Consider the following 24,593-nt stretch of genomic DNA (forward strand, 5'->3'; position numbering starts at 1 on the left):
GTAATTTGTTTCTAGCAATTCCGCCAAATTTAGAAAAATATGTCCGCCATATTGGATCCGCCATTTTGAATTTTGAAATGAGTTTCAAAAATGTTGGTGGTAAAAAAAGTTTGTCAACATTTTGGACCCGCATTTAAGATTTTGCTCCTCACAGCGAAGGGGTTAATGTGAATTCTTATATTTATTCAATACATTATATTATTTTTGTTCCAAAAAATTACGTTTATTTGTTTTGTAACCTGTTAAGTTTGTTTAGCTTGTGATTAGTTGCAAAACCAATTATGTTATATTACGGAAGTTTGCATTTATGATTTCAACTCGCTATTTACATTATTTTCTATGTAAATGAAAGTAAATTTTATAAATGATGTATTTTAAGTGTATAAAATATATCTATTTTTGTAAGAGTGTTTCAAGAGTGTTAAATAATTGCATTTTAATTCTTTCGCGATTTGTTTTAAAAAATTAATTTTAAATTACTCCCATTAACACGTTACAAATTGGGAATAGTATATGCGCATATAATTTTTAAAATTATTTTTTTAACCTTTATAGGACTGACGAGGTGTCCGGGTACCTTTTGCATTTTCAAATTGGTTTTTTTCGTAATTTTTAAAATCGTACCGATTTAAGGGGGCGGATATAGTTAATTCGGTGTAAAAAAGGCACTTTTTTAATAATTTTTTGCGGTGATATAAAGTGTGTTACTTTATTAACTTAATTTCCACATATTAGTACAATATTTGAAGTATATTTTCCTCAATTCTCATTAAAAAATATTGCAAATTGAACGAGTGTCAGTAAATCTCTTCAGGCCCCTCGTAAAAAAATGGATTTGCGGTGTTCAACGTAACTCGCAACAGAATCATTAAAATAAAAAAAAATTTTTTTTGTTAAAGGAGATGTTTTTTGAGGTAACTACGAGAGGTTTTTTTTTATTTTTCGCAGCACTTGAAACCCAAAAAATCGATCTATTTTTTACTGTATAATTAATAATTATTAAAAAAAGCTCTCGTACTTACCTGGGGAATTTAGTCAAGAAGAACTGTGCCAAATTTCAGAACGATTGGTTTAGTAGATTTTGAGAGGACTTCAAAAATGTCATTTTGAGAAAAAACGCAATTTTAAATTTTGACAATTTTTGAAATCTGACTTCAGATTCGTAATCAGCGACCCCAAAACTTAAACATACACATCAACGACATCAGAAAACATATAGAAATGTCCGCAAAAGGTTAAACACAATCTAAATTCAAAATATACGAAAACACAACCCGCGGAGTAACCGACACTTGAATGCTCAAATGCTCATAACTTTGTCAATTTTGCTCCGATCGGCTTGAAAATTTTACCCGATCTTCTTGAAATATTATACCTTCATTTAAAAAAATGCAAAAAAAAATTAAATACCATACCCCCTCCTTAAGGTTTTTTGACATCTCAAATTTATCCATATAAAGTATATTAATATTATTTATAATGTACCTTTTTTATTTATTTATTTGCAAATAATAAACATAGTTTTTACCCTTAAAAGGCGGACAATGTACCAGGGTACCTCTGTACATTTCATGCAGATAAATGTAGATATTTCTATTAAAAAATTATGAAAAATTACATTAAACAATTTTTTAAATTTTTATAGTAATGCACATAATTTTTTTTATAAAATATGTAATTTAGTCACTACAGTTAAATAATAATATTTATAAAAATTCGTCAGTTTTTAACTTCAAAATTAACGTAAAAATGAAGTTTGAGTAGAATTAATTTGTATTAAAAATGAATTTTAAATAATAAAAAATATATTTCTTACATTTTTATATTTGATTTCAGAAATAATCTGCCTAAATATGTACCTGTTTTGCAATCTAGCAAATATTATGTACACGGATACTATTCAATGAAAGATCAATGAAATTCTGAGGTCCGTTAACCTGGCTTGTCCACATTATCCGATTTGGATGAAACCTATTGGAAAATTAAGGGCTAATTTAATGCTAATTCAATACCCTAATGACGAATTTAATGCTCGGCATTTTCTTCGAAAAACTTGTGGACAAGCTAGCTTAACATTAAGGTGGCTTGTCCACACAATGAAGAAGTACTCGTAGGAAGGTCTACTTTTAGGGCTTTTTCAACGCTCTTTAATTGATGCTTTATTGTTAAATTTAATGTCGGCATAATTTCGCGAAATAACTGAAAAAATTCAAATTTAACGCTACCTTAGCAAGTCTAAACAACGAAGGAGTACTCGTAGGAAGATTTAATCGTGTAGAAAAATCTTCTTGAACGTCTAGAGCCAATCCTTGCGCAAGCTAGAAAGCGTCTAGCATAGCTAGTCTGGAAGGTGTGGCCTGCCCATTTCTGTTGCTACTCAGACACTAGTCAGACCCTAAATAGCGTCGCTCGTCTGAAAAGTCTAGCAAAAGAGGTCGGTAATCCTAGAAGTACCACTTCGACAAAAAAAGTTTTTATACATGCCAACATTTAGGGCTCAATTAGGGCTAATTTAGTACCACATGCAAAAATTTAGGGCCCTTTACCTATTTAAAGTAACCCTCTGTACTGCTAGCTTGACGTCAAGCTGGAAGTACCACACTGTAGTATCTAAATATTTTCCAAAAATTCTTCTATAGGAATTTAGGGCTCTCAACTAAGACTATTTAAAATTTTCAAAAACCACCTCTAAGTTCAAAAAAACATCCCCAATTATTAAAACTTGATTTAACCAAACAGAATTGCGCTTATCGTCGTGCTAAAGGCCGACTGGGATGCCTGGGTCCTTAAGGACAATAACTCCCGATCTTAAAATAAGCATATCTACCCCTTAACGAAAGAACTACCGACATGTTGAAACGGCGGCGATTTGGCATGCCGCCTCGCTACCGATGCACCGTGGGGAAAGAGGAGGGAAAAATTGCCGTTGTAAGGTCCTTAAGAACCAAAACGGCGAAGAAGACCGGGTGCCCTTCCAGGAGGAGAAGGTTAGCATTGATTCCCTTCGCCCATGCAAGTAGAACTTGAGCGGAAGAAGGGAATCAAAGTACCCAGCGGGGACCTCGTGGAGGTTCCGTCTCTGAGCTAAGCTCCACCCACCGATGGTCTGGTAGGTCACGCACACTCATACAATAGGGTGCCCAATGAAATGGCGCAACGGTTAGTAACATTCATCTTGGACCCGATAACACCTCAACAGGAGTGGGAGTGAGTTAGCGAGGACAAGAATCCTGCACTTCCAACGGGGACCACGTGGAACATTCGCTACCAAACCGAAGTGTCAGACCGCAGTCTAAAACCAGCTACAGGCATCCTATTCTGGGGCCGGGAGCGCCACGGCGGGATTTAACCAAACAATAATCATATAGGAATTAAGAGCTTAATTAGGGTTCTTCAATAGCACTAAATTGACTTTTTAAAAATGCACCCCCAAGCACCCTAGCAAAGTAACTGATATATAACCAACCACAAAAACTACCCTCAAATAATTCAAACTTAATATTTACAAAAAACAAACACATTTAAAGCTCTTAAAAAGCTCTTAATTAGATGTTTAAAAATGATCCACCAATTTCAAAAACAATCCCTGAGTAGTTCAAACTCAATTTTTTCAACAAAAAAAAAGTACTAAAGAATTTTGGGCTCATTAATAGCACTGAATTGGATGTTCAAAATTGATCCACCAATTTTAAAAACTACCCCTACACACCATGCCGGAACCAAAAAAAGTTTGACTAAAATGGATCTAAAATCGGGTATTTGGGGATCATTCTACATCATATCAGAAGTAAAAATCCGTTGAGATTAAAATCCGAGCTGCTCCTTTTTTCGAGATACACGGAAAGAAATCTTGTTATAATATTTAATAAATCTGAATAGAAATTTTGATATTTTTGTTTTTCAATTGCGAAACATTCTGGTTTGATAACAAAAGTTGGTATAGTTTTACGAATAAAGCACGTTTCAATATTTGCTAAAACTATACGAAAAAGCAGGAGCCGTGAAAAAAAGAAGAACGTCGGAACCACCAATGGCTCTTTTCTCAGGTTTTCCCTCTTTTTCTATTCGAGGGTAGTGGGGGTCTTTTTTAATACACACACATAACTGGTACTCTTTGATTGTTTAAAATTATTCCTAACACATCCTAACTACAATACACATACATAAACGCAGAATAAAGCAACACATATAGATACATAATTTACGCTAAAATGAGAAATTCTGAACTTCTTTATATACTAAATGGACAGATTTTTCTGCACTTGTGAGAAACTTAATATTAGATTGTTAAATATTTAAAAATAAAAATCATTATTTATTAAGAAATAATATTTTTTATTACCTTTAAAAGAACAATTTTTATCATAAAATCATTTAATTTAATTATAGAAACAAACTTATAACAAATATCCTATAATTATATTTAGAAAAAGAAATATAGAATAATTAAAAACAATTATTTATCAAAACTTTTTCTAGTCTATATTGCAGAAATAAAAATTATATAAAAATTATGAGTAAACAAATAAAGTATTTTATTATTAAATATTAATTTAAATTATTTTTAATTCATATTGCAGCATTAAAAATGATTTTAAAATCAAGATGTCCAGCAAGACTTAAAGAAAAAAATTCCCTGACTTTTCTCTTACATTTTTTTTTCGTGACTACTCGTCACTGATCGGTCAAACCCGATCGGACTCACTCGCTTAACTTCGTCAAACTTCGGTGATTTTTGATATTTTTCTATCATTTTTTGAAAGAAACAGTTTTTATTAGTATTATATCTAATACTTCTTACAGGGCGTATTAGAATTTAACATTTGGAGTTTTCATAATACAATTATGAATTTCGCAAAAACTATAATAATTTTTGTTTCTAAATATATTAAACTTTATTATTTTTATTTTAGGCATTCTTAAAAAATAGTAATGAAATCTATTACTACCCCAAAATCTGCAAAATCTTCAGCAATTGTAACTTAATATACTACATATGAGTGTCAAAATATTAAATATTCTAACAAGATTTCTTTCCGTGTATTTTCGTTTATTTAATTTTGCGAATATTTAAAAACACTCAGTTTGGACCTTGTAACTACATGTAGGCAAACAAATCTTACAAAAAGTATGTCAAATATATTTTTTATATGTAATTAGATGTAAAAACCTTTAAAATAAAAACTCAATGAAGAAAATTGGTTAATATTTGTCAATATATTAGGTTTTTTTATATTGAGCTCAATTAAGAGTCGATTTTGAATTTTTTTTGATATTTTAGGTCATACCTATTTCCAAACCCTTTATATTTATGTTAAATATATATTTTATATTTTAATACTTTTTGCACAACAAATTAATTTATATGATTTAGAAAGAACGAAACAAATTTTTTTATTACAACTGGTAGAGAATGATATTCGTAAAATATCATAAGCAAAATAAAAAGTTGAATAATTTTCAAACTAAACAACAGATTTGAAATTATGAAACAAACATGTATATAACTGGATATCTTGCATGAACTATAATTAATTTCTTGTGCAAAAAGTATTAAAATATAAAAAATATATTTAACATAAATATAAAGGGTTTGGAAATAGGTATGACCTAAAATATCAAAAAAATTCAAAATCGACTCTTAACTGAGCTCAATATAAAAAAACCTAACATATTGACAAATATTAACCAATTTTCTTCATTGAGTTTTTATTTTAATGGTTTTTACATCTTACATATTAAAAATATATTTGACATACTTTTTGTAAGATTTGTTTACCTACATGTAGTTACAAGTTCCAAACTGATTGTGAGTGTTTTTAGAATATTCGCAAAATTAAATAAACGAAAAATACCGATATCTCGAAAAAAGGAACAGCTAGGATTTTGATCTCAACGGATTTTTACTTCTGATATCATGTAGAATGATACCCAAAAACCCGATTTTGGATCCATTTTAGTCAAACTTTTTTTTGGTTCAGGCACGGGCTGCCTAATTAGTTCAAACCCAATGCTTTTAAGAAACAAGTACTTAGGAATTTAGGGCTAATTTACGGTTCTTAAATAGAACTAAATTAAATGTTCAAAACTGATCCACTAATTTTAAAAACTACCCCTGAGTATTTCAAACTTAATTTTTTCATAAAAAAGTACTTAGAAATTTAGGGCTAATTTTGGGTTATTAAATAACACTAAATTAGATGTTCAAAAATGATCCACCAATTTTAAAAGCTACCCCTGAGTAGTTCAAACTCAGTTTTTACAAAAAACAAGTACTTTGAAATATAGGGCTAATTTAAGGCTCATTATTAGCACTAAATTACACTTTCAAAAACGATCCACTAACTTCAAAAACTTCGCCTCAGTGGTTCAAAAATTTCTTTTACATTTTTATATCAAAAATAACGATTTTTAATAAACAAATTAATTTTTTTAAACTTTGGAACCTATTTTATTTACTTTTTTCCTTATAATTCTTTTCGTTTAAACAATTTGTTTTAAAAACAATTTTTGTTCTTTTTTTTATTTATCAAAATAAAATGCATTTTACTTTGCTTTTCTATGGATTAAGTGAAAGATGCTAGTGGACAAAAAACTTTTTATTATGAAAAAAAAAGTTTTTCTAAACAAATTATTCAAACAAAAAGGATAATCAGGTTATACGTGAAACATTTTGCAAAGTATTTTTGTAGTATTTCCATGTATATAAATATAAAAAAAGTAAAATAACGGGTCGAAAGTTAAAAATAATAATTTGTTTATAAAAAAATCGTCATTTTCTATAGAAAAATTCAAAAATAAAATTTTGAACTACTCAGAGATAGTTTTTAGGATTGGTAGATCATTTTTAAACATTCAATGCAGTGCTAATTACGAGCCATAAATTAGCAAGTATTTCATATGTGCTTATTTTTTTTAAATTGTTTAGATTTGCTAAGGTAGCGTTAAATTTGAATTTTTTCAGTTATTTCGGGAAATTATGCCGGCATTAAATTCGTCAATAAAGCATTAAAGAGCCTTACAAAAGCCCTAAATTTTGACACATAGTAGAGCTTCCTACGAGTATTCCTTCATTATATGAACAAACGAAGATGTGGTTAAATTTGAAATGTCCTTCTTATTATATTAAGTTCTAAAACGACCGACACCAAAACCAAATTTTTCTTTTATAAATTATTTACAGCTTTCCTTCAAAATTTAAAATCACATGCCTTACATACATGTCTATTCAAAAAAAATGACAAATTTTTTTTGCGCGATTTTTTGCAATTTTTTTTAACGCTAATAGCACATAAAATACGTCACTATTTTAAATCTGAGCTAAAAAAATTTTTTTCCAGAAAGTTATGGCAATATTCAATAATTTCTCTCATTTCCTTTTTATTATATTATCCTTCTTATTATATTAAGTTCTAAAACGACCGACACCAGAACCTAATTTTTTGTTTTCTTTTATAAATTATTTACAGTTTTCCTTCAAAATTTAAAATCACATGCCTTACATACATGTCTATTAAAAAAAATGCCAAATTTTGTTTTGCGCGATTTTTTGAAAAAAAATTTTTGCAATTCTTTTTACGCTAATAGCACATAAAATACGTCACTATTTTAAATCTGAGCTAAAAAAAAATTATGAAATTTATTTAAATAATGTGTTTTTATTATTAAAAAAAACATAAATGTATGAAAAGTAATTAATTAAGTAAAAGTACTAATTATTAAATTCATTTAGAAGAATTCATTTTTTTAGTATAACAAATTTACATAATTGTATGAAAAGTAATTAATTAACTAAAAGTAACCTTTCTAGAAAACTTAATATTTACGTATTTTTTACGTCATTGATTTTAGGCGCAGCCGCTATTTTCCAGCACAGCCATTTTATATTTATATTTGTTTGTAAAGCGCAACCGATATTTCTGAGCGCAACTTTTTATTTTTTCTTCAAATTTTTAAAAGGCGCAGCCGCTCTTGTTCCTCGCAGCTTTGTATTTTTTTTAACTTTTGAAAGGCGCACCCGATAATTTCTAGCGCAACCTTTTATTTTGTATTATAATTTTTGCGTAAAGTGCAGCCTTTAATGATAAGCGCATTTTATTATTATTTTGAATTATTTACTTTCTTTACAGTTGAAATTATTAATAAATTTATAATTTTTAAACAGAAGTTATGTTTTAATCTAAAATTTCTTGATAAACAATGTTTCTTATACAAATTTCTCCTTTACTGTCTTCCTTTTTGTTATCTCTATTTATTATTTGTGAATCATTAGTTAACAACAATTTCAAATTTTGTTTAGAAGTTACTCTTGGCAATGTAACATATAGTTGTCTATGCTTAAAAACATGTGATGGTAAATATATTTCTACTTTTTTAAACGATTGACCTTGAGATTTATTAATCGTTAATGCAAATCCCAGACGTATTAGGACTTGCTTTCTTGACATTTGAAATGGTATTTCTTCATTAGAAGGTGATAATGTTATTCGTGGCAAAATTACAATTTCAGTTTTATAAGTTCCAGTAATTATTTGTGCATAAATAGAATAACTTGCTAATTTAATTAGTTTTCATCGTGTTCCATTACAGAGTCCCCTTTCTAAATTAATATTTTTTGAAAGTATTACAATACTTCCAATTTTTAGTTGCAACTTATGAAGTGGAGTTTGGAGTTAAGCTGTTTAAAACTTCAGTTGGTACTATTGTATTTAATGTGTCATTATCTTCACTTGCTCCACATGAATCCACACTTAAATATTCCTTAACTTCACTATTTATTCTTTCTAGAATTTCGTTATTTAATTTAAATACATCATTATTTCGTGGTGCTAATATTACTTTTTCATGTAAGTCACCTTCATCGAAATCTATAACATTTCCATAAATTTCAGTAATTATATCTTCATTACAAATTATTTCATTTGGTAACTTTGTTGCATGATTATATTCTTCATATTTATTATTAAATTCTCCATTTCCTACATGTAACAACCATTTGTTAAAATTTATATCAATATTTAATAATCTTAGATTTTCAGTTAATGTTAAACATTCAAAATTTAACCACAATTCATTTTTTTAACACAGTTATTTACAGTCTGTGTTCTACCTCCATGTTTAACAATTGGTTTTTTGTTCATTTTCATTGTGAACAGATAATCTGTAAATCGTATCTCTTTTCATAATCATTTTAATTTCTCGAGGTAGATTATTATTATTAGTAGCAAATTCTTGTTCTTCTTTTTCTACTTCGTACATCATTTTGTACGCTTTAGCATAAGGGTTAATTTTTCTGATAAACTTATCTAAATTAGATAAATTATCATTTCTGCAGTTATTATTAATATCTTTACGACTTTGTGTAGCAAATTCATTGTCAATTATATACAGTTGACCATACTTTCTGCATTCATTTTCTTTGGGATGTAATGAATATGTGTTATGGTAAATTTGACCACAAATTTTAAAGACTTAAGGACCTTTATTTTGTAGAGAAACATATGTTGCACCAAAGCTTGCGAACGCTATTGTATTGTTGTAGCCTCTTATACATTTTTTATAATGTTTACTAATTGCAGTTTGACCGCAAAAATTGAAGCAAAGTTGAAAGCCATCGCTATATATTAGAATTAGGGTTTATGAATATTCTAAGTTTGCAAGTAACAAATTAGTAAACTGGTTGCTAAAATAGCAAAATAACGCCACAAACGCGAAATACGTATTAATATTAATTTTGAAAAAATAAGCAATATAATAAAGGGATAAATCGTACAATTAATTTTTAACAAAAACCTGATTATAATGGTAAAGTAAGAAATAAAGAAGTAAAAACTATAAAAAATTAGCGTCAGTGCTAAAAATATTAATAATAGATAAATAAAATAAGTTATATACAGGTCGATAATGGGATATAACTATCATACCAATAAAGAAACGTATAACAAAATACAATATATTAGATATTTAAGACTATCTGTCTATTGGGTAAATTCGAAAGGGGTTTAAATGATTACTAAAAGGGTATAAGATAATATTTAAAAAAAGGGACTAGTGATAAATGGAATTATAGAATTTTTTTTTAAAATAGGGTTAAGAAAACTAAGATTAAAAAAAATAGAAAACTTCATTCAAATATTCATATACTGTTAAAATTGATTCAATATAAAATATGCCTTGAAAAGTTTTTATTCAATGGGAACTAATGCTAAAAAAATGTAATTCAACAATTAAAAAATATAACTTTTGATGGTGGTTTAGATTAAAATTGAAAGAAAAAAATGAGAATATAAGAAACGATATTTTTAATAATTTCAAAAAAATAATATCGTTACATTTGAGCTAAAAAATGATATAATATAAGAAGTACCAAAAACAAAATATATTAAATTTTTTTGGACTTTTGCATTGTAAAATTTGCTTTATAGCGAATAGGATTAAAAAATCATATTTAACATAGTAACCGCATGATAATCATTATTAAATATAAACTACAATAATAAATTTTTTAACAAGTGGGGTAAATGTGTTTGCTAAGACATAAATTATTGTTTTCACAATTATATAAATGTAGTTTAATAAAATATAAATAAATATAGTAACAAATCAGGAAATATTATAATTTATAGAATAATAAGAAAATATTGTGTACTTTAAAATTCATACAAAGCTCATTTAGTTAATATAAAACAAATTTAATAAAAATCAAACAAAAAAGGTCTGATAAAATTATATTATCAAAATAAATAAAAGATAACATACAACATATGCAATTAAAAACAATAAAATAAATAAGTAAATCTAGTCAGATTTGTTCAAATTTACATTATATTTTCAAAAGAAAAAAAAAGAAAGATTTTTTAAAACTGTTGTAAAAATAATCTTATTAAAAATAATTCAGAGAAAAAAAGTACAGACTGTCAAGGGACGACGGCCCATAAAAAAGAGTGGGGTATGAAATACCACATTTATAAATATTTTTTTTTCTTTTTTTTCACGTAAAAATAAATTTTTATTCTATTTTTTTCTCCCAATATTTTTTTTCTTTTTAAATATTGAGACGTCTAAAAATTAAATAAAAACATATTTCAGTTAATATATTAAATTTTTTAATCACACATACACATATATTCTTAATAAACAAATTTGTCTCATATATATACACATGAAAAAAAATTAAACATTTTTACATTCTCATCACATGAGAAGGTATTATAATTGGTCGAAAATTGACTTTTACTATTTCCATGACATCTTTACGTTTTGAGGTGCCCTAAGTCGAAAAAACATGGTCCGGCGAAAGTGTCTGTCTGTGTGTCTGTATGTATGTATGTATGTATGTATGTATGTATGTATGTATGTATGTATGTATGTACGTATGTAGACACAAAATGTTGTTGACACAATAACTTTTGTAAATCGAAACAAATCGTTTTGCAATTTTGCATACACAAAGTTAGTATCAAAATACAGGTTAAGTTCGTTAGCCAGCCATTTTCATCAAAAAATGCAAAAACTGCGGGATTTTCAAAATTTCGAAATTTAATTTTTTTTAAAAAAAATTTTTTTTCTCTACACAGCATTACAGTCCAGGAAAAAGAAAACATTTTTTTTAAATAAAATTTTTTGATTAAATTAAAATTGTAAAAGTTACAGTGGTTTCATTGTCGAAAAACACCTAAAAAACGCCAAAAAAGACATTTTTTATGAAAAATTTAATTTTATTAATAGGGTGAAAAAAATCAGTCCATAAAATAGACACATTCTCATCATAATAGACTCAGAAAATATGATACAAGTGAAAAAAATATCAATTTAGAAAAAAACCACTCTATATACATATTATTTATATTTTTTTACACAAAAATCAGAATTTCTCACTCAATTATCTTGTAATGTATTCATCTTGGCATAATGACCCCAGAGACTTTTTTCTTCAAAATTTTATCAGCTACAACTTTCCCATTAAACATTATTCTCTATCTCTTTACGTTTTTAAGATTTTATTGAAAAAAGCATTTATTTTTACATTCTCATCACATGAGAAGGTATTATAATTGGTCGAAAATTGACTTTTACTATTTCCATGACATCTTTACGTTTTGAGGTGCCCTGAGTCGAAAAAACATGGTCCGGCGAAAGTGTCTGTCTGTGTGTCTGTATGTAAGTATGTATGTATGTATGTATGTACGTATGTAGACACAAAATGTTGTTGACACAATAACTTTTGTAAATCGAAACAAATCGTTTTGCAATTTTGCATACACAAAGTTAGTATCAAAATACAGGTTAAGTTCGTTAGCCAGCCATTTTCATCAAAAAATGCAAAAACTGCGGGATTTTCAAAATTTTGAAATTTAATTTTTTGAAAAAAAAAATTTTTTTCTCTACACAGCATTACAGTCCAGGAAAAAGAAAACATTTTTTTTACATAAAATTTTTTGATTAAATTAAAATTGTGAAAGTTACAGTGGTTTCATTGTCGAAAAACACCTAAAAAACGCCAAAAAAGACATTTTTTATGAAAAATTTAATTTTATTAATGGGGTGAAAAAAATCAGTCCATAAAATAGACACATTCTCATCATAATAGACTCAGAAAATGATACAAGTGAAAAAAATATCAATTTAGAAAAAAACCACTCACACTTGGCTTCAAGTAGATTTAGGTTTTGCAAAAATGGTGACGAAATCGGGAAGTGGCATGTTATTCCTCTTTATTTAAAGGTTTAAAAAACGTAAAGACCAAAATCTTAGCTGATCCTTTTCTCAAGTTATTGTCAAATTAAAATTTTTTTAACGAAATTTATAAAAGATAATAAGAGAATAATTATTGCACATTAGTTTAATTAAAAAATTTAATGTTTTAGTAACAATTAACTATCTTAAAAATAACAACGAAGATATTTTTCTTAATTATTTTAGTTTTAATTAACAAATTTAACACATTGGAATCATCGACAATTTTCTCAAAGGCGTTTTGAAGAGAACTCGATTACTGCTTTTTTGAATCGAATTAAATAGGTAGGATGGTCAATCAAATTAATTTTGTAACGCTCCCAAAACTTTAAAAATTCTCGGTGAATTGATTCACCAGCTTGTTCTGACCACAAATCTAAACCACGATTTCCTAAAAAACTCAAACTTTCTTGAATGTGTGATGTTTTTGCAAAACCTAAATCTACTTGAAGCCAAGTGTGCTTCGGGTACGGAAGCTACCGAAACTTTAAAAATCCATGTCGCAGTATCACACATTCAAGAAAGTTTGAGTTTTTTAGGAAATCGTGGTTTAGGTTTGTGGTCAGAACAGGCTGGTGAATCAATTCACCGAGAATTTTTAAAGTTTTGGGAGCGTTACAAAATTAATTTGATTGACCATCCTACCTATTTAATTCGATTCAAAAAAGCAGTAATCGAGTTCTGCCGTCCCAACAAGAGTAGCAGTAACTACATTTTGGTTAAGTCACTTATTGGTGGCAGTGGCAGTGGCAAGTAGGTGACTCATCCTAAATGCAGATACGGTTATTCTTGTTGGGGCGGCAGAGTTCTCTTCAAAACACCTTTGAGAAAATTGTTGATGATTCCAATGTGTTAAATTTGTTAATTAAAACTAAAATAATTAAGAAAATATATCTTCGTTGTTATTTTTAAGATAGTTAATTGTTACTAAAACATTAAATTTTTTAATTAAACTAATGTTCAATAATTATTCTCTTATTATCTTATATAAATTTCGTTAAAAAAATTTTAATTTGACAATAACTTGAGAAAAGGATCAGCTAAGATTTTGGTCTTTACGTTTTTTAAACCTTTAAATAAAGAGGAATAACATGCCACTTCCTGATTTCATCACCATTTTTGCAAAACCTAAATCTACTTGAAGCCAAGTGTGGCACTCTATATACATATTATTTATATTTTTTTACACAAAAATCAGAATTTCTCACTCAATTATCTTGTAATGTATTTATCTTGGCATAATGACCCCAGAGACTTTTTTCTTCAAAATTTTATCAGCTACAACTTTCCCATTAAACATTATTCTCTATCTCTTTACGTTTTTAAGATTTTAATGAAAAAAGCATTTATTTTTACATTCTCATCACATGAGAAGGTATTATAATTGGTCGAAAATTGACTTTTACTATTTCTATGAAATCTTTACGTTTTGAGGTGCCCTGAGTCGAAAAAACATGGTCCGGCGAAAGTGTCTGTCTGTGTGTCTGTATGTATGTATGTATGTATGTATGTATGTATGTATGTACGTATGTAGACACAAAATGTTGTTGACACAATAACTTTTGTAAATCGAAACAAATCGTTTTGCAATGTTGCATACACAAAGTTAGTATCAAAATACAGGTTAAGTTCGTTAGCCAGCCATTTTCATCAAAAAATGCAAAAACTGCGGGATTTTCAAAATTTTGAAATTTAATTTTTTTAAAAAAAAAGTTTTTTTCTCTACACAGCATTACAGTCCAGGAAAAAGAAAACACTTTTTTTAACTAAAATTTTTTGATTAAATTAAAATTGTAAAAGTTACAGTGGTTTCATTGTCGAAAAACACTTAAAAAACGCCAAAAAAGACATTTTTTATGAAAAATTTAATTTTATTAATGGGGTGAAAAAAATCAGTCCATAAAATAGACACATTCTCATCATAATAGACTCAGAAAATGATACAAATGAAAAAATATCAATTTAGAAAAAAACCACTCTATATACATATTATTTATATTTTTTTACACAAAAATCAGAATTTCTCACTCAATTATCTTGTAATGTATTCATCTTGGCATAATGACCCCACAGACTTTTTTCTTCAAAATTTTATCAGCTACAACTTTCCCATTAAACATTATTCTCTATCTCTTTACGTTTTTAAGATTTTAATGAAAAAAGCATTTATTTTTACATTCTCATCACATGAGAAGGTATTATAATTGGTCGAAAATTGACTTTTACTATTTCCATGACATCTTTACGTTTTGAGGTGCCCTGAGTCGAAAAAACATGGTCCGGCGAAAGTGTCTGTCTCTGTGTCTGTATGTATGTATGTATGTAAGTATGTATGTATGTATGTATGTATGTATGTATGTACGTATGTAGACACAAAATTTTGTTGACACAATAACTTTTGTAAATCGAAACAAATTGTTTTGCAATTTTGCATACACAAAGTTAGTATCAAAATACAGGTTAAGTTCGTTAGCCAGCCATTTTCATCAAAAAATGCAAAAACTGCGGGATTTTCAAAATTTTGAAATTTAATTTTTAAAAAAAAAAAATTTTTTTCTCTACACAGCATTAGAGTCCAGGAAAAAGAAAACATTTTTTTTAAATAAAATTTTTTGATTAAATTAAAATTGTAAAAGTTACAGTGGTTTCATTGTCGAAAAACACCTAAAAAACGCCAAAAAAGACATTTTTTATGAAAAATTTAATTTTATTAATGGGGTGAAAAAAATCAGTCCATAAAATAGACACATTCTCATCATAATAGTCTCAGAAAATATGATACAAGTGAAAAAAATATCAATTTAGAAAAAAACCACTCTATATACATATTATTTATATTTTTTTACACAAAAATCAGAATTTCTCACTCAATTATCTTGTAATGTATTCATCTTGGCATAATGACCCCAGAGACTTTTTTCTTCAAAATTTTATCAGCTACAACTTTCCCATTAAACATTATTCTCTATCTCTTTACGTTTTTAAGATTTTAATGAAAAAAGCATTTATTTTTACATTCTCATCACATGAGAAGGTATTATAATTGGTCGAAAATTGACTTTTACTATTTCCATGAAATCTTTACGTTTTGAGGTGCCCTGAGTCGAAAAAACATGGTCCGGCGAAAGTGTCTGTCTGTGTGTCTGTTTGTATGTATGTATGTATGTATGTATGTATGTATGTACGTATGTAGACACAAAATGTTGTTGACACAATAACTTTTGTAAATCGAAACAAATCGTTTTGCAATTTTGCATACACAAAGTTAGTATCAAAATACAGGTTAAGTTCGTTAGCCAGCCATTTTCATCAAAAAATGCAAAAACTGCGGGATTTTCAAAATTTTGAAATTTAATTTTTTTAAAAAAAAAATTTTTTTCTCTACACAGCATTACAGTCCAGGAAAAAGAAAACACTTTTTTTAAATAAAATTTTTTGATTAAATTAAAATTGTAAAAGTTACAGTGGTTTCATTGTCGAAAAACACTTAAAAAACGCCAAAAAAGACATTTTTTATGAAAAATTTAATTTTATTAATGGGGTGAAAAAAATCAGTCCATAAAATAGACACATTCTCATCATAATAGACTCATAAAATGATACAAGTGAAAAAAATATCAATTTAGAAAAAAACCACTCTATATACATATTATTTATATTTTTTTACACAAAAATCAGAATTTCTCACTCAATTATCTTGTAATGTATTCATCTTGGCATAATGACCCCACAGACTTTTTGCTTCAAAATTTTATCAGCTACAACTTTCCCATTAAACATTATTCTCTATCTCTTTACGTTTTTAAGATTTTAATGAAAAAAGCATTTATTTTTACATTCTCATCACATGAGAAGGTATTATAATTGGTCGAAAATTGACTTTTACTATTTCCATGACATCTTTACGTTTTGAGGTGCCCTGAGTCGAAAAAACATGGTCCGGCGAAAGTGTCTGTCTCTGTGTCTGTATGTATGTATGTATGTAAGTATGTATGTATGTATGTATGTACGTATGTAGACACAAAATTTTGTTGACACAATAACTTTTGTAAATCGAAACAAATTGTTTTGCAATTTTGCATACACAAAGTTAGTATCAAAATACAGGTTAAGTTCGTTAGCCAGCCATTTTCATCAAAAAATGCAAAAACTGCGGGATTTTCAAAATTTTGAAATTTAATTTTTAAAAAAAAAAAATTTTTTTCTCTACACAGCATTACAGTCCAGGAAAAAGAAAACATTTTTTTTAAATAAAATTTTTTGATTAAATTAAAATTGTAAAAGTTACAGTGGTTTCATTGTCGAAAAACACCTAAAAAACGCCAAAAAAGACATTTTTTATGAAAAATTTAATTTTATTAATGGGGTGAAAAAAATCAGTCCATAAAATAGACACATTCTCATCATAATAGTCTCAGAAAATATGATACAAGTGAAAAAAATATCAATTTAGAAAAAAACCACTCTATATACATATTATTTATATTTTTTTACACAAAAATCAGAATTTCTCACTCAATTATCTTGTAATGTATTCATCTTGGCATAATGACCCCACAGACTTTTTGCTTCAAAATTTTATCAGCTACAACTTTCCCATTAAACATTATTCTCTATCTCTTTACGTTTTTAAGATTTTAATGAAAAAAGCATTTATTTTTACATTCTCATCACATGAGAAGGTATTATAATTGGTCGAAAATTGACTTTTACTATTTCCATGAAATCTTTACGTTTTGAGGTGCCCTGAGTCGAAAAAACATGGTCCGGCGAAAGTGTCTGTCTGTGTGTCTGTTTGTATGTATGTATGTATGTATGTATGTATGTATGTATGTACGTATGTAGACACAAAATGTTGTTGACACAATAACTTTTGTAAATCGAAACAAATCGTTTTGCAATTTTGCATACACAAAGTTAGTATCAAAATACAGGTTAAGTTCGTTAGCCAGCCATTTTCATCAAAAAATGCAAAAACTGCGGGATTTTCAAAATTTTGAAATTTAATTTTTTTAAAAAAAAAATTTTTTTCTCTACACAGCATTACAGTCCAGGAAAAAGAAAACACTTTTTTTAAATAAAATTTTTTGATTAAATTAAAATTGTAAAAGTTACAGTGGTTTCATTGTCGAAAAACACCTAAAAAACGCCAAAAAAGACATTTTTTATGAAAAATTTAATTTTATTAATAGGGTGAAAAAAATCAGTCCATAAAATAGACACATTCTCATCATAATAGACTCAGAAAATATGACACAAGTGAAAAAAATTGGGATCAGAAATCACGCGAAACTGACCCACCCCTGAGCCTTTTTGTGACAACCATCTTGGTTTTTTATCTCTTTCTTTTGTATATGTTAGAGAAACACGGAATGAAAACATGGCCACCACAACAAGGCTCTCACCAGATGGCGTATCGCAGTATTTCAGATCCCAATATCAATTTAGAAAAAAACCACTCTATATATATATAATATTATTTATATTTTTTTACACAAAAATCAGAATTTCTCACTCAATTATCTTGTAATGTATTCATCTTAGCATAATGACCCCAGAGACTTTTTTCTTCAAAATTTTATCAGCTACAACTTTCCCATTAAACATTATTCTCTATCTCTTTACGTTTTTAAGATTTTAATGAAAAAAGCATTTATTTTTACATTCTCATCACATGAGAGGGTATTATAATTGGTCGAAAATTGACTTTTACTATTTGCATGACATCTTTACGTTTTGAGGTGGCCTGAGTCGAAAAAACATGGTCCGGCGAAAGTGTCTGTCTGTGTGTCTGTATGTATGTATGTATGTAAGTATGTATGTATGTATGTATGTATGTACGTCTGTTAATGGGGTGAAAAAAATCAGTCCATAAAATAGACACATTCTCATCATAATAGACTCAGAAAATATGATACAAGTGAAAAAAATATCAATTTAGAAAAAAACCACTCTATATACATATTATTTATATTTTTTTACACAAAAATCAGAATTTCTCACTCAATTATCTTGTAATGTATTCATCTTGGCATAATGACCCCACAGACTTTTTTCTTCAAAATTTTATCAGCTACAACTTTCCCATTAAACATTATTCTCTATCTCTTTACGTTTTTAAGATTTTAATGAAAAAAGCATTTATTTTTACATTCTCATCACATGAGAAGGTATTATAATTGGTCGAAAATTGACTTTTACTATTTCCATGAAATCTTTACGTTTTGAGGTGCCCTGAGTCGAAAAAACATGGTCCGGCGAAAGTGTCTGTCTGTGTGTCTGTTTGTATGTATGTATGTATGTATGTATGTATGTACGTATGTAGACACAAAATGTTGTTGACACAATAACTTTTGTAAATCGAAACAAATCGTTTTGCAATTTTGCATACACAAAGTTAGTATCAAAATATAGGTTAAGTTCGTTAGCCAGCCATTTTCATCAAAAAATGCAAAAACTGCGGGATTTTCAAAATTTTGAAATTTAATTTTTAAAAAAAAAATTTTTTTTTCTCTACACAGCATTACAGTCCAGGAAAAAGAAAACATTTTTTTTAAATAAAATTTTTTGATTAAATTAAAATTGTAAAAGTTACAGTGGATTCATTGTCGAAAAACACCTAATAAACGCCAAAAAAGACATTTTTTATGAAAAATTTAATTTTATTAATGGGGTGAAAAAAATCAGTCCATAAAACAGACACATTCTCATCATAATAGACTCAGAAAATATGATACAAGTGAAAAAATATCAATTTAGAAAAAAACCACTCTATATACATATTATTTATATTTTTTTACACAAAAATCAGAATTTCTCACTCAATTATCTTGTAATGTATTCATCTTGGCATAATGACCCCACAGACTTTTTTCTTCAAAATTTTATCAGCTACAACTTTCCCATTAAACATTATTCTCTATCTCTTTACGTTTTTAAGATTTTAATGAAAAAAGCATTTATTTTTACATTCTCATCACATGAGAAGGTATTATAATTGGTCGAAAATTGACTTTTACTATTTCCATGAAATCTTTACGTTTTGAGGTGCCCTGAGTCGAAAAAACATGGTCCGGCGAAAGTGTCTGTCTGTGTGTCTGTTTGTATGTATGTATGTATGTATGTACGTATGTAGACACAAAATGTTGTTGACACAATAACTTTTGTAAATCGAAACAAATCGTTTTGCAATTTTGCATACACAAAGTTAGTATCAAAATACAGGTTAAGTTCGTTAGCCAGCCATTTTCATCAAAAAATGCAAAAACTGCGGGATTTTCAAAATTTTGAAATTTAATTTTTAAAAAAAAAATTTTTTTTTCTCTACACAGCATTACAGTCCAGGAAAAAGAAAACATTTTTTTTAAATAAAATTTTTTGATTAAATTAAAATTGTAAAAGTTACAGTGGTTTCATTGTCGAAAAACACCTAATAAACGCCAAAAAAGACATTTTTTATGAAAAATTTAATTTTATTAATGGGGTGAAAAAAATCAGTCCATAAAACAGACACATTCTCATCATAATAGACTCAGAAAATATGATACAAGTGAAAAAATATCAATTTAGAAAAAAACCACTCTATATACATATTATTTATATTTTTTTACACAAAAATCAGAATTTCTCACTCAATTATCTTGTAATGTATTCATCTTGGCATAATGACCCCAGAGACTTTTTTCTTCAAAATTTTATCAGCTACAACTTTCCCATTAAACATTATTCTCTATCTCTTTACCTTTTTAAGATTTTAATTAAAAAAGCATTTATTTTTACATTCTCATCACATGAGAAGGTATTATAATTGGTCGAAAATTGACTTTTACTATTTCCATGAAATCTTTACGTTTTGAGGTGCCCTGAGTCGAAAAAACATGGTCCGGCGAAAGTGTCTGTCTGTGTGTCTGTATGTATGTATGTATGTATGTATGTATGTATGTATGTATGTATGTATGCATGTATGTATGTATGTACGTATGTAGACACAAAATGTTGTTGACACAATAACTTTTGTAAATCGAAACAAATCGTTTTGCAATTTTGCATACACAAAGTTAGTATCAAAATACAGGTTAAGTTCGTTAGCCAGCCATTTTCATCAAAAAATGCAAAAACTGCGGGATTTTCAAAATTTTGAAATTTAATTTAAAAAAAAAAAAATTTTTTTTCTCTACACAGCATTACAGTCCAGGAAAAAGAAAACATTTTTTTTAAATAAAATTTTTTGATTAAATTAAAATTGTAAAAGTTACAGTGGTTTCATTGTCAAAAAACACCAAAAAAACGCTAAAAAAGACATTTTTTATGAAAAATTTAATTTTATTAATGGGGTGAAAAAAATTAGTCCATAAAATAGACACATTCTCATCATAATAGACTCAGAAAATATGATACAAGTGAAAAAAATATCAATTTAGAAAAAAACCACTCTATATACATATTATTTATATTTTTTTACACAAAAATCAGAATTTCTCACTCAATTATCTTGTAATGTATTCATCTTGGCATAATGACCCCAGAGACTTTTTTCTTCAAAATTTTATCAGCTACAACTTTCCCATGAAACATTATTCTCTATCTCTTTACGTTTTTAAGATTTTAATTAAAAAAGCATTTATTTTTACATTCTCATCACATGAGAAGGTATTATAATTGGTCGAAAATTGACTTTTACTATTTCCATGAAATCTTTACGTTTTGAGGTGCCGTGAGTCGAAAAAACATGGTCCGGCGAAAGTGTTTGTCTGTGTGTCTGTATGTATGTATGTATGTATGTATGTATGTATGCATGTATGTACGTATGTAGACACGAAATGTTGTTGACACAATAACTTTTGTAAATCAAAACAAATCGTTTTGCAATTTTGCATACACAAAGTTAGTATAAAAATACAGGTTAAGTTCGTTAGCCAGCCATTTTCATCAAAAAATGCAAAAACTGAGGGATTTTCAAAATTTTGAAATTTAATTTTTTTTAAAAAAAAATTTTTTTCTCTACACAGCATTACAGTCCAGGAAAAAAAAAAAAATTTTTTTTTAAATAAAATTTTTTGATTAAATTAAAATTGTAAAAGTTACAGTGGTTTCATTGTCGAAAAACACCTAAAAAACGCCAAAAAAGACATTTTTTATGAAAAATTTAATTTTATTAATGGGGTGAAAAAAATTAGTCCATAAAATAGACACATTCTCATCATAATAGACTCAGAAAATATGATACAAGTGAAAAAAATATCAATTTAGAAAAAAACCACTCTATATACATATTATTTATATTTTTTTACACAAAAATCAGAATTTCTCACTCAATTATCTTGTAATGTATTCATCTTGGCATAATGACCCCAGAGACTTTTTTCTTCAAAATTTTATCAGCTACAACTTTCCCATTAAACATTATTCTCCATCTCTTTACGTTTTTAAGGTTTTAATGAAAAAAGCATTTATTTTTACATTCTCATCACATGAGAAGGTATTATAATTGGTCGAAAATTGACTTTTACTATTTCCATGACATCTTTACGTTTTGAGGTGCCCTGAGTCGAAAAAACATGGTCCGGCGAAAGTGTCTGTCTGTGTGTCTGTATGTATGTATGTATGTAAGTATGTATGTATGTATGTATGTACGTATGTAGACACAAAATGTTGTTGACACAATAACTTTTGTAAATCGAAACAAATCGTTTTGCAATTTTGCATACACAAAGTTAGTATCAAAATACAGGTTAAGTTCGTTAGCCAGCCATTTTCATCAAAAAATGCAAAAACTGCGGGATTTTCAAAATTTTGAAATTTAATTTAAAAAAAAAAAAATTTTTTTCTCTACACAGCATTACAGTCCAGGAAAAAGAAAACATTTTTTTTAAATAAAATTTTTTGATTAAATTAAAATTGTAAAAGTTACAGTGGTTTCATTGTCGAAAAACACCTAAAAAACGCCAAAAAAGACATTTTTTATTAAAATTTAATTTTATTAATGGGGTGAAAAAAATCAGTCCATAAAATAGACACATTCTCATCATAATAGAATCAGAAAATTTGATACAAGTGAAAAAAATATCAATTTAGAAAAAAACCACTCCATGTACATATTATTTATATTTTTTTACACAAAAATCAGAATTTCTCACTCAATTATCTTGTAATGTATTTATCTTGGCATAATGACCCCAGAGACTTTTTTCTTCAAAATTTTATCAGCTACAATTTTCCCATTAAACATTATTCTCTATCTCTTTACGTTTTTAAGATTTTAATGAAAAAAGCATTTATTTTTACATTCTCATCACATCCCTATCGAAAATTCCGACATCGGAACATAGATTGTAGCCTACATCTGAAACGTTATCTAAATTCATATAGGAAACTATATCGGGAACCATATGGGATGCTATATCGGAAACTATACAGGAATCGATGTTGGAAATTGGGACAGGCAAAGATGTATTTTGCCATATAGTTTCCGATATGGTTTCTACCCAGTTGAAAATTCCGACCTCGTTTACGACGTCGTATTCTAAGTAGTTTGCGACGTAGTAAACGACGTAGAAAACGACATAGTAGCAAACTACGTCGTTTTCGATGTTGCAAAAATTATTTTAATATTATTTATTTAGTAATTTAGTAAGTCCAATATCCAATATTAAAAATTTTAATAATAATTTAAAAAATCAATAATTTAAAAAAAATTTATTTTTATTATTTTTTAATAGTTATTATTATTATTTTATTTTTAATATTTAAATTAAAATAAAAAAATTATCATCAAAATATTAGTGAAACCATTTCTTCCAAAAAAGAATTTGTCTCAAATCCAATAAAGGAGAGACATCGCGGGAAGAAAAAAATTTCGACAAAAAAAAAATTTTCGATCACTGCTTATATACCAATCTAATGGCACCTCAACTGCGAGAAACAGTTATGATGTTCGCCCTCCCTGTGGCGTTGAGCGAACTTAAGTCCAGAGCTGAGCCATCAGCGCAGCGCGGAAACATTTGAAAAATTTGATTTTATTAGATATTTTATTTTATTTTAAATATGACAAATAATTAACTTAATAAATAATTAATGTCATAAATAATTATTAATAACATAATGTCATACTTAATAATTCGTTAATTAATTATTTTTAACGAAAATTTGACAAAAAAAAAATTTGTTGGACAAAAAAAATATTACCATTAAAAAATAATTTTTTTGTTAAATTTTTGTAGTAAAAAAAATTTTTTCAAGATCACTAACTACACACACTGGAAAAAAATTCGCTTTGGTCCCGAAGATACTTTTTGAGATAATTAAGTTTAAACTTTTCACAATTTTTATCAGGTTAATACATGTAGTTTTTTAAGGACGAAGTTAGGTTTTATTGGTTAAACATTTTGAACTAACTTCAATTTTATAAAAATCACATGCATTAACCTGATTAAAATTGTGAAAAATTTAAACATAATTATCTCAAAAAATATCTTTGGGACCAAAGCGAATTTTTTTCCAGTGTGTGTAGTTAGTGATCAATTAGATATTGCCCAAGTTTTGTAATTTTTCAGTTTTCTCCAAGAAAGTTATTTACATTTGAAAATAGTGAAAATAAGCAAAGTGCCAATTTTTATTGCTTTTTATTTCACATTTATGAAGAAAAAAGGAAAAAAGTGCTAAGAAAAACTAAAAGTTAGTCACAGGTACTTTATATTTGGTAAGGTTTTTTTCAATTTAATGACTTCTCTTTCTCACATTTAATAGATGAAATTTGCAAATTTAGGTTATTTGTCAGGCGAACTTGAAAATCATATTTTATATATTATTTCACATATTTAAATAATTACATCAATTGATAATGATAAATTTATTCATTC

At 27.4% G+C, this 24,593-nt stretch overlaps 1 long non-coding RNA gene across 3 annotated transcripts; it reads left to right on the forward strand.

Annotated features, from left to right (window-relative positions):
• The first annotated feature begins 13,953 nt into the window (after nt 1-13,953).
• LOC127290342 (uncharacterized) lies at nt 13,954-22,533 on the forward strand. 3 transcript variants are annotated; one of them, XR_007844306.1, is made up of 3 exons: nt 13,954-14,110; nt 21,385-21,443; nt 22,273-22,533. It is a non-coding gene; the product is annotated as an uncharacterized LOC127290342 (long non-coding RNA). The 3 variants fall into 3 exon arrangements; XR_007844305.1 differs by lacking the exon at nt 13,954-14,110 and adding an exon at nt 14,805-14,930; XR_007844304.1 differs by lacking the exon at nt 13,954-14,110 and adding an exon at nt 16,498-16,590.
• The last annotated feature ends 2,060 nt before the right edge of the window (nt 22,534-24,593 follow it).

Source organism: Leptopilina boulardi, unplaced genomic scaffold (assembly GCF_019393585.1).
Source record: "Leptopilina boulardi isolate dan_hultmark-lab unplaced genomic scaffold, ZJU_Lbou_2.1 LbouV2_60, whole genome shotgun sequence".
Lineage (NCBI taxonomy): Eukaryota > Metazoa > Arthropoda > Insecta > Hymenoptera > Figitidae > Leptopilina > Leptopilina boulardi.